This window comes from Nicotiana tomentosiformis, chromosome 3 (genome assembly GCF_000390325.3).
Source record: "Nicotiana tomentosiformis chromosome 3, ASM39032v3, whole genome shotgun sequence".
Taxonomy (NCBI): Eukaryota; Viridiplantae; Streptophyta; class Magnoliopsida; order Solanales; family Solanaceae; genus Nicotiana; species Nicotiana tomentosiformis.
In genome coordinates, this window is record NC_090814.1 from 42,732,730 (window position 1) to 42,744,773 (window position 12,044).

Genomic DNA, 12,044 nt, shown 5'->3' on the forward strand with positions numbered 1-12,044 from the left:
TCGGGTTGTTGCTTGTTTGGTGCACGGATTGCACGGTATGTGGTTCGAGGTGGTGCTGGCGTGGCGTGTTGGTTGAAGACTAAGAGGATTCTTAGAGGAAGATTGTTCCATGGTTGCGGATGGTAAAGGTATGGTAAGAGGTTGACGGCTAATTGTATGTGCTATGGATAGGTTATTATGGACTTTTCAGAGATTATCTACTAATTTTTGGAAGATTGGAATTAATGTGGAGACCACTAATAGGCATAACGAGAATGTGTATTCTACGTCGAGTCGGTTTTAGTTACTCATCCTCTACTACTGTGCAGGGGTGTGTTATTGGTTGGAGTTGATCTTATTCATGTTTTGAGGTGCTCCATGTTTTACTCTTCTATGATACGAATGAGATTTTTGGACCTGGAATTTTTTCCATTATATTTGGTTGAGGTATGTTTGGAAGAATGATGTAGTTAGTCAACTTAGATTTTTGGCTATGGTTATTGTCGGGCCAGAGTGTTCCATGACCTATTGATCTGATGGGTGGTTACAAGTTTCTACGTTTGTCTTTCATCATTGGCAGAGTTCCAAGGTTTAGAACGAGGTTTTATTCGTTATGAGGTTTGTTACCGGTACCGGGTTGGTTATTGAGCAACTATTGTGTAATGACCCAGCCGGTTGTTTTGAGCATTGTAGCCCCGTTAGCCCATTTATCCCTTTTTCTATGTTCATTTGTGGTAATGTGACTTTCTGGGGTGGTTGGTTTGATTCCAGGAATGATTCAAAGTGAATTAGGACTCTTAGTCCTAAGGTTGGAAGCTTAAGTTAGCAGAGTTGACTGGAGTTTAATTTTTATATAGACGACCCTGGAATGGAGTTTTGATGGTTCTGATAGTTTCGTATGGTTATTTTGGACTTAGAGGTATGTCTGGATATTGATTTAGAGGTTTGTAAGTCATTTAAGCTTGAATTGCCGAAAGTTGGAAAGTTGAAGGTTAAGAAATTTGATCGAGAGTTGACTTTGTTGATACCAGGCTCGGATTTTGGTTTCGGAAGTTGAAATAGGTCTGTTGTGTCATTTATGACATGTGTACAATATTTGAGGTCAATCGGAGTTGAATTGGTGTGGTTCGGCATTGGTTTTAGAAGTTGGAAATTCATTAGTTTTATTAGGCTTGAATTGGGGTGCGATTCACGATTTTAATGTTGTTTGATGTAATTTGAGGCTTCGACTAAGTTCGTATCATGTTTTAGGATGTGTTGGTATGTTTAGATGGCTCCCGGGGTCCTGTGGTAAGATTCAGATTGATTTCGGATTAGTTTTGGATGTAGGGACTTGGCTAAATTTTTCCTATACCTGGTGTGATTGCACCCGCGAGAATGGGGCCGAAGGTGCGAAGTCGCAGAAGAGAAAAGCTTGTCACAGGTCTGAAGGCTGCCTAGACTAGGCAGCGGCCGCAGGTGCAAGGCATTTTTCGCATATGCGGGCCGCATGTGCGTAAGAGGTTCCGCAGAATCGGATTTGGACTGGATCAACTGGGGACCGCAAATGCGGATGTATTTCGTAGGTGCGGACGTGCAGAAGCACAAGATGGACCATAGGAGCGAACCCGCAGAAGCGGGATTGGGACGCAGAAGCCGTAGGTCAGGTTTCTAGTGGACTTCACAGAAGCGACGGATTTTCCATAAAAGCGGGATCGCAGGTGCGGATACTCTATTCGCCGATGCGGGAAGGCTAGGCAGAAGGATATAAATGAAGGGTTTTGTATTTTTCTTTCATTTTGGACTTGTGGAGCTCGTCTAGGGGCAATTTGTGAGAGGGATTTCACTATAATTGATGAGGTAAGTGACTTTTAATTATTTTTGTCCATAAATATTGAATACCCATTGATTTTTGACCTAAATTATATGTGTTTGAGGTGAAATTTGGGGGGATTTTGGACTATTTATTGGAGAGTGAGATTTGGGGATTTGAGGGTCAATTTGTGGTTGGAATTGGATAATTTTGGTATGGTTGGACTCGTAATTGAATGGTGTTCGGATTTTGTGAATTTTGTCGGGTTCCGAGGTGCGAGCTCGGAGTTGACTTTTTGGGTTGACTATTTGATTTTTGTTAAAGATCTTATCATATGGAATCAATTCCTATAGCTTGTATTGATTATACTAAGTATTTATCTTGATTCGCGTTGTTCCTAGTCTGATTTGCGAGGTAAGGGCTTGTTGGAGTAGTGAGTTGTGCATTTTGAGGTAAGTAACACTTCTAAACTTGGAATTGAGGGTATTTATCCCTGGAAAATATGTTATTTGTGTTGTGTTGGGGTGACGCACATGCTAGTTGACGGGCGTGTGGGCGTGTACCGTGGTAACGATGATCTGGGTGGATTTTTTTAATGTGTTGCTATCAAGTCTTGTTTATTCCGTGTAATCCCTACTTGTTAGAGTAATTGAATTGTGATTCATGTTAGAAACCATGTTTAGGATATGTGCTTATTCTAATGAAACCTAGTGAGGTTATTTCTGTTATTTTAAGTAATTTGCTTTAACTGCAATTGTGTACTCAGTCATGATCCTTCATTTGCATATCATATCTTTGAGTTATGGAAGTTTCTCTTAGCTATACACTGTAATTGTCATTATCTTACATGTGTTGTCATAATATTGGTTCTGACTGTATCCTTCTGAGCTCGTCACTGTTTTCAGCCTAAGGTTAGTCCTGTTACTTATTGAGTACAATAGTATACTTGTCTGCCATTTGCGCGATTGTAGAAATTTTTTAAACTTACTTAATATTAATATCATAATTAAAAAAATATTTTTTTATTAAGCATCCCTTTGTGATTCTTGTAATACCCTATGTGAAATTCTTTGACAGAACAACATATCTGAGAAACATTCAAGATTAAATATAACACGTACATTTAAATATGTATATTTAAACTTAAATAAAAAACAAAAAAAAAATTATGAAAAATTGAAAAAGAAAGTAATGTAAAAATATAGGCAATGTAAACCTAGGATGTCGCCCACCTTTTTCTTAGTCTGTAAAGCCTATATCTCTTAGTATTTATTTCTTAATATGAATTTTTAACAATTATGTTTCATAAGGTTGACATTTTCTTATTTGTGTCAAATTAAAATTAAATAAAAAATGTAAAAGGAAAAAGAAACGAAGAAGGAATTGAAGAAGGAAAGAAATGGAAAATAAGAGAAGAAGAGAACTAACAAAAATTTGGGGACATTATCTCATGAACACCCCTTAGTGTACTATTAATTTTATAGGTACTTAAAATTAAAATGCCACCAACCTGAACATAAGTGCCAAAGGTTTACATGGCCACCTTGTTATCTTTTAGTCAGAGCTCTGATTCGAGTTCATTTAATATCAAAGACAATATAATTACGCACATGGCCACCTTGTTATCTTTTAGTCAGAGCTCTGATTCGAGTTCATTTAATATCAAAGACAATATAATTACGCACATGGCCACCTTGTTATCTTTTAGTCAGAGCTTTGATTCGAATTCATTTAATATCAAAGATAATATAATTATTCTGGACGGGTACTTTACTAAATACGCTGAATAATTGAGGTCGTAGCGTATTGATTGTTACTCATCAAATTTTGCTCTCTAATAGAATGCACACTCGTGACCACATTAAATTGCATTAGGAGAAAATCACCAAAGAATAATCACATAGACTAAGTCTTAAGAATCTGAATGAAACATGAGAAACCTTTTCCAGAATATACTTTTTTTTAAGGTTTCAATGCAAGGCAAATATATAGAATAAGAACTTCCGCCAATTTTAGATTGGACATCCTACACTTATTTTAAGCATTATTTAACACATAAGATACTGAAGCATTAATAAATCTACAAATTAAAATGTATTTTTTTGGTTTCTTCCTTCTTCTTTCCTTTCTTTTTTTGATTGGTAGTAAACGAAGTGATCTCTGGACAAATAGTATAGAGATAAAGTTATCTCTCCTTACTTTGGGTAGTCTTTGTCAAGAAATTAAGGACATCCCTTTTGAAATTAAGGACATCCCTTAGGAATTTGGATTGAGTTGTAAAGATGAGATAGTTCCATCTTTTCTTCACCCAACTTCCTTTAAAAAATTGCATATTTTTATTGATCGGGGAATAGTTACGTTTTCAACTACTAATCTCTGAAGCATCCCGATCGATTCCATAAATCAGCATTTTTTAAAATCGGAATTGTAGAGTCACATAGTAAAACCCACGAAGGAAGGAAAAAAACTATATAATACTTTTCTATTTCATTATGGCAAAGGCAAAATGACACACCCTTTATGAGGTGTCAAGCCATCCACGTTGCATTGCCAGTTGGTAGTATTTGTTGGTCTCATGAAGCCATCATAAAAAATAGTAGATAATGGCTACAATTGCAAGCCGTTAGATGGCAGATTGTTTCATTAGATGGAAACAACATGCTGTCAAGCATGAACATGTATGTTGTGGATAAAATAGATGTGCACTTGCATTTTGCTAGTGAGGAAGAAGAACAAAAGGACTGATTAAATTAACAAATGAGGAAATTAAAGGAATTTGATCAAGTCACACGCAAGGTTTCATACAAAAATTTCCACGAATTTAATAAAACATAACACAAACACTTTATGAGAAAAAAGCGAAAGAATATGATAGATGCCTAAGAATTTTTGGTCTTTGTGGGTGCTCTCCTTCTCCAAAAGTTTATTTTGCTCTAAAATAGTCCTTGCAATATCATCTTCAGATCAGACGTTTGCTAGGCTTAAGCCATCTCACTAAAAGAAGAAACCAATTTCTCTAACTCAAGCACCACTTCCACGCTATGTCCAGGTATGCTCTCAAAAGTATTGTATTATAGGCAAGATAGAGTTAAACATTAGAAGACTATGTCTACCTAATTTAAGCTTTCAAGGAAGATACAAGCAGCAAAAATAGTGTAACAGCGAAGCAAGAATCACATATCTTAGTACTTCCTAATTATCAAGACATATTTTTCAATTCTCTGTTCACAGATAGAATAACATATAATCTCACAGTCAATTGTCAAATTATATTCCCGTTCCAATTCCTAAATGCTTAGATTACCTAACAGTTATCGTACTTCGACCGCAAGGAATAACTTGCGGAATGCATAGTTGAACATAATCCGAAGATATTTACTTGCAACCATAGTATAACAACATCAACTTCGAATCGCAAAATATGTTTGGAAGCCTTACAATCTGTTTGTCAAAGCAGTCGAAGTTCAATCAATGGAGGGCACAATTCTATGAGTGCTAACATAGAAAATGTAGTTGATCACAAATATAACACAATAAAGAATTAGGGGTTATGGACTTGAAAAGTCATAACCCGAATGAAGATGTGGGAATTAAACCGGAAAGATGGAATTTCTAACTCATCAAATAATTGGTATTATTAAAATGAAAAGTCATAACCCTCCCCCTCCCCCAATGAAGAGGTGTGAGTTATGGATGTGGACATTTTAAAAAATAAGATAAATGGGAAAAATAGAGAAAAGATTTAAATAAAGGAGAAAAAAAATATAAATAAGATTTTTATACTATGGAAGATGCCACATCACCTCCATTATGACCTGCTTTATATAGATATATAGATTGAGTCGATTGTATTCATACTACACTCTGTACTTTGTGTGCAGATCCAGGTACATCTCGACTCGTGATTCATAGATCGTTGCCAGTACTTGCTTGGAGACTTCAAGGTAGCTGTTATGTCGTCCTCAAACCTTGACTCTCTTTCCTTTATTTTTCTTCACTACTGTTCTATTATTCCGACAGTTATAGTAGAGTTTTAGTTTATGTTGATACTTAGTAGTGCTCATGTACTCGTTGACACCAAACTTTGAGGTGGTTATAGTAGCATTTCAGTTATCTTTATCACATGTTTATGACATTTTCCGCAATTGAGTTTATTGAGAAGTGTCTTATTCAAATATTTTAGTTGTTATATGATTGTTGGCTTGCCTAGAAAGTGTGTTAGGTGCCATCACGATAGGTTGGAATTTTGGGTCGTGACAAGTTGGTATCAGAGCACTATGTTACTTAGGTCTCGCGAGTCATGAGCAGGTTTCATAGAGTCATGCGGATTGGTTTGGAGACGTCTGTACTTATCTTCGAGAGGGTACCAAACCATTAGGAAACTTCACTTTCTTGTATTCTTGTCATACGGATTGTTAATTCTGGAATCTGATCTTCTACTCTTCTATTCTCTCACAGATGGTGAGGATACGTGTGACCGGATTAGGCGGACGACCACCAGTACCACCAGCTAGGGCCGCGAGAGGCCGGGACTGCGGTAGCGGCTGAGGTGTGGCTCGTACTACAACTGGAGCAGCACATGTGGGACCACTAGTTTCTCCAGCTGAGGAGCAGACACCAGATGTAGTTGAGCCGGTGGGACCAGCTCAGGCACCAACTATGCCTATTTTGACTATGTGCAGGAGCTGGCTCAGGCAGTCTCTATTCCAGCTGCATCAGCGGATGCCCAGGATGTTATAGACAGATGCCAGCGGATCCTTCGCCCAACAGGTAGTTTGGAGACCAGTGGAGTTTGATTTACTACTTTTTAGCTGACAGGGCAACATATAAATGGTGGGATGCCTATGAGTTGGGCAGGCTAGCTGATGCGGCACCACTTAAATGGCATGAGTTCTCAGTTCTCTTCTTAGAGAAGTTTATTCCACTGACTCGCGGGGAGGAGTTCCGTAGGCAGTTTGAGCAGCTACGCCAGGAGAGTATAACAATGACTCAGTATGAGATGAAGTTTGTAGAGTTGGCTCATCACACATATGGTTGGTTCCCATTGAGAGGGAGAAGAATATGAGGTTCATTGATGGCCTTAACTATGGATTATGCTTCATTATGGCTCAGGAGGTTATGATGGGTGCGAGGTTTGACCAGGTGGTCGATATTGCTAGAAGCTTAGAGCTGGATCGCAGTCAAGAGTGTGAGGAGTTGAGGCCAATAGGCCTCATGGTTCAGGTGGTTTCAGCAGTGCCTCATCTTGGGGACAGTCCTATCACAGCAGGGGTCGTCCTTATAGGACCGCTTAGACGGCTCGTCCAATTCATCATGGTGCATCAGCTAGCCATGGTTCATACAATGTTCGTCTAGGTCAGTAATCCTTCAATGCTCTCCCAGCTCAGAGTTCATCCCGTGCTCCATCAGTTCAAGGTTCGTCATTACCTGGTTCTTCTAGTGGCTATTCTGGTTCTCGGGGTCCGGTACAGTCCCCGCCACCATTTTTGGATCGAGGTTGCTATGAGTGTGGAGAGTTGGGGCACGTGAGGAGGTATTGGCCCCGTCTAGTAGGAGGTCCAGTTCAGCAGAGAGTTCAGGCTATGACTTCTGCACCAGTTACTTCACCATTCGCTCAGCCAGCTCAGGGTAGGACTCGGGTAATTCAAGGTCACCCTAAAAGGGGAGGTCGATCACATGGAGGTCAAGCTCGATACTATGCCTTTCCCACCAGGCCAGAGGCAGTTGCTTCAGAGGCAGTGATCACATGTATTATTTCAGTGTGCCACAGGGATGCTTCCATATTATTTGACCCAATTTCCACATATTCATATGTACCATTGTACTTTGCTCGCTATTTGGGTATTCCCGATGATTTCTTAGTTATGCATGTTCATGTATCTACACTGGTGGGTGATTCTATTATTGTGGACCGTGTGTATCGGTCGAGTGTGATGACTATTGTGGGATTAGAGATGAGAGTTGATCTCTTACTGCTTAGCATGGTTGATTTTAACGTGGTTATAGCCATGGATTGTTTGTCACCATGTCATGCTATTCTGTATTGTCACACTAAGACCGTGATATTGGTGATGCCGGGATTGCCTAGGATTGAGTGGAGAGGTTCTTCAGATTATGTTCCTAGTAGAGTGATTTCATACTTGAAGGCTCAATGGATGGTTGAGAAGGGATGTTTGGCATATTTGGCCTTTGTGAGGAATGTTGGTTCTGATACTCCTACTATTGATTCTGTTCCGGTAGTGCGAGAATTTTTGGACATATTTCCTGCAGACCTGTCCGGCATGCCGCCCGATAGGGACATTGATTTTGGTATTGGCTTGGTGCCGAGCACTTAGCCCTTCTTTATTCCTCCATATCGTATGGCACCGGCAGAGTTTAAGAAATTGAAAGAACAACTTCAAGAGCTATTCGATAAGGGATTCATTAGGCCTAGTGTGTCGCCTTGGGGTGCACCGGTTCTGTTTGTAAAGAAGAAGGATACTATGCAAATGTGCATTGATTACAGGTAGTTGAACAAAGTTACAATTAAGAACAAGTACCCTCTACCACGCATTGATGACTTATTTGAATAGCTTCAGGGTGCTAGAGTATTCTCTAAGATTGATTTGAGATCTGGGTATCACCAGTTAAAGATTCAGGATTCTAATATTTTGAAGACAACATTCAATACCCGCTATGGTCACTACGAGTTTCTTGTGATGCCTTTTGGGATGACCAATGTCCCAACAACATTTATGCATCTGATGAATAGTACATCCCAGCCATATCTTGATTCTTTTGTCAGAGTATTCATTGATGATATACTAGTGTACTCACGCAGCCAAGAAGATCATGAGCAACATTTGAGGATTGTACTCCACACCTTGAGGGAGAAGAAGCTTGATGCTAAATTATCCAAGTGTGAGTTTTTGTTTGATTCTGTGGCATTCTTGGGGCACGTGGTGTCCAATGAGGGGATCAAGGTAGATTCGAAGAAGGTTGAGGCAGTTCAGAGTTAGCCTAGACCATCTTCAGCTACTGAGATTAAGAGTTTTCTTGGCTTGGCCAGATATTATCGTCGTTTCGTGGAGGGTTTCTCGTCCGTTGTTGCACCTTTGACTAGATTGACCCAAAAGGGTGCCCCATTGAGGTGTTTTGATGAGTGTGAGGAGAGCTTTCAGAAGCTCCAGACTACTTTGACCACAACTCCAGTTCTAGTTTTTCCTTCAACATCGGGTTCATATATGGTTTATTGTGATGCTTCTCGGATCGGCATTGGGTGTGTCTTGATAGAGGAGGGTAGGGTAATTGCTTATGTTTCATGCTAGTTGAAGCCCCATGAGAAGAACTACCTCATTCATGATTTAGATTTTGTAGCCATTGTTCATGCATTGAAGATTTGGATGCATTATCTCTACGGTGTTTCTTGTGAGGTATTTATAGATCATCAAAGTCTACAACACTTGTTTAAGCAAAATGATTTAAATTTGAGGTAGCGGAGATGGTTGGAGCTGTTAATAGACTATGATATCACCATTTTATATTATCTCGGGAAGGCCAATGTGGTGGCCGATGCCTTGAGTAAAATGGCGGTGAGTATGGGTAGCCTTGCATATATTCCAGTTGGTGAGAGACTGCTAGCATCAGATGTTCAGGCATTGGCTAATCAATTCGTGAGGTTAGATGTTTTGGAGCCTAGTCAGGTTCTAGCTTGTGTGGATTTTCGGTCTTCTTTGTATGATCACATCAGAGAGCGTCAGTATGACGACCCTTATTTGCTCGTCCTTAAGGACACGGTGTAGCATTGTGAGGCTAAAGAGGTTTCTATTGGAGACGATGGGGTGTTGCGGTTGCATGGTCAGATTTATGTGACCAATGTGGATGGGTTGCGTGAGTTGATTCTTGAGAAGACCCACAGGACGTGGTATTCCATTCATCCGGGTGCCGCAAAGATGTATCAGAACTTGAGGCAGCACTATTGGTGGAGGAGAATGAAGAAATATATAGTAGAGTATGTGGCTCGGTGCTTGAATTGTCAGCAGGTGAAGTACGGGCATCAGAGGCTAGGTGGTTTGCTTCAGAGACTTAGTGGAAACGGGAACGTGTTACCATGGACTTTGTTGTTGGGCTCCCACGAACATTGAAGAATTTCGATGCAGTTTGGTGATTGTGAACTGGTTGACTAGGTCCGCACATTTTATTTCGGTTGTGACTACCAGTTCTTTAGAGTGGCTGGCTGAGATCTATATTCATGAGATTGTTCGTCTTCACGGTGTGCCGGTGTCCATTATTTCTAATCGAGGCACACAATTCACATTGCAATGTTGGAGAGCAGTGCAGCGAGAGTTGGGCACATGGGTTGAGTTGAGTACAATGTTCCACCTCCAGACGGACGGACAGTTCGAGCGCACCATTCAAATTTTGGAGGATATGCTACGCGCTTGAGATATGGATTTCGGGGGTTCTTGGGATCAACTTCTGCTGCTTGCAGATTTTGCCTACAACAACAACTATTAATCGAGTATTAAGATGGCTCCTTATGAGGCCTTATATGGGAGATGATGCCGATCTCCAATGGGTTGGTTTGAGCTGGGATAGGCTAGGTTGTTGGGTACTGATTTGGTTCGGGATGCCTTGGAGAAAGTCAAGTTGATTCAGGATCAACTTCATACAACACAGTCTAGACAGAAGAGTTACGCTGATCAGAAGGTACGTGATGTTGCATATATTGGTGGAGAAAAGATATTGCTTAGAGTTTCGCCCATGAAGGGTGTGATGAGATTCGGGAAGAAGGGCAAGTTGAGCCCTATGTATATTTGCCCTTTTGAGGCGGTTGAGAGGATTGGAGAGGTGGACTACAATCTTGCATTGCCACATAGTCTATCGGGTGTTCACCAGTGTTTCATGTTTTTATGCTCCGGAAGTATTTTGGTGATCCGTCTTATATTTTGGATTGCAGCACGGTTTAGTTAGATGGAGATTTGACTTATGATGTGGAGCCGATGGCTTGGATCGACAGGTTCAAAAGTTGAGATCAAAGAATATAGCTTCAGTAAAAGCTCAGTGGAGAGGCCAACCAATCGAGGAGGCTACTTAAGAGACTGAGCGGGAGATACGAAGCAAGTATCCACATCTATTTGAGACCCAAGTATGATTCTAGACCCGTTCGAGGACTAACATTTGTTTAAGAGGGGGAGAATGTAAGGACCCGACTGATTGTTTTGAGCGTTATAGCCTCGTTCCCCCATTTATCGCTTCTTCTATGTTCATTTGAGGTTATGTGACTTCTATGTTCATTTGAGCTTAAGTTGGCAGAGTTGACTGGAGTTTGACTTTTGTGTACACGACTCCGGAATGGAGTTTTGATGGTTTTGATAGCTTCGTATGGTGATTTTGGACTTAGGGGTATATCCGTATATCGACTTAGAGGTCTATAGGTCGCGTAGGTGTGAATTGGCAAAAGTTGGAAAGTTGAAGGTTTGGAAGGTTAACAAGTTTGACCGAGAGTTAAATTTGTTGACACCGGGCTCATATTTTGGTTCCGAGAGTTTGAATAGGTCCGTTGTGTCATTTATGACTTGTTTGCAAAATTTGAGGTCAATCAGAGTTGGTTTGATATGATTCGACATTGATTTTAGAAGTTGTAAGTTCATTAGTTTCATTAGGCTTGAATTGGGGTGCTGTCACGCCCCATCCCCGGGAAGCGCGACCGGCGCTCAACCGAGTGAACCCTGCCGAGCAAGCCTGTTAGATACTTTCTACCCAATTAACCCATGATCAAGAAAAGACGTGATTTCCCTAATTATACAGTAGGAATCTCATTCATATAATCCTAAATCATTTCATTAGTCATTGCACCTTTAAGTCTCAAAATACACATTTCTTAAAGTCTTAGAAGAACAAGTGATCAACAAAAAATACACATTTCTTAAAGTCTTAGAGGAACAAGTGATCAACACAACATATACTTGTTTAACATTCCCAACACTCATACACAACCCACATAGTGTCTACAGAGCCTCTAAAGATACAAAAGAGAGTAAAGATGTTACCAGCAACAAGGCCCAGTCTATACCTCAAAAAGTGACCATAATATAAACAAAAGATACAACACATGACCCCAGAATGAAATGGGGCTCATCGAGTCCGCTGAGAAGAGGATGCAGCACTATCTGAGATCCGCAATGTCTGCTATGTAACCACCTACATCCGTTTAAAGATACAGCGCCCCCGAAAAAAAGGACGTTAGTACCGTCTAATAACACTAGTATGTATAGCTAAACACCAACTCAAT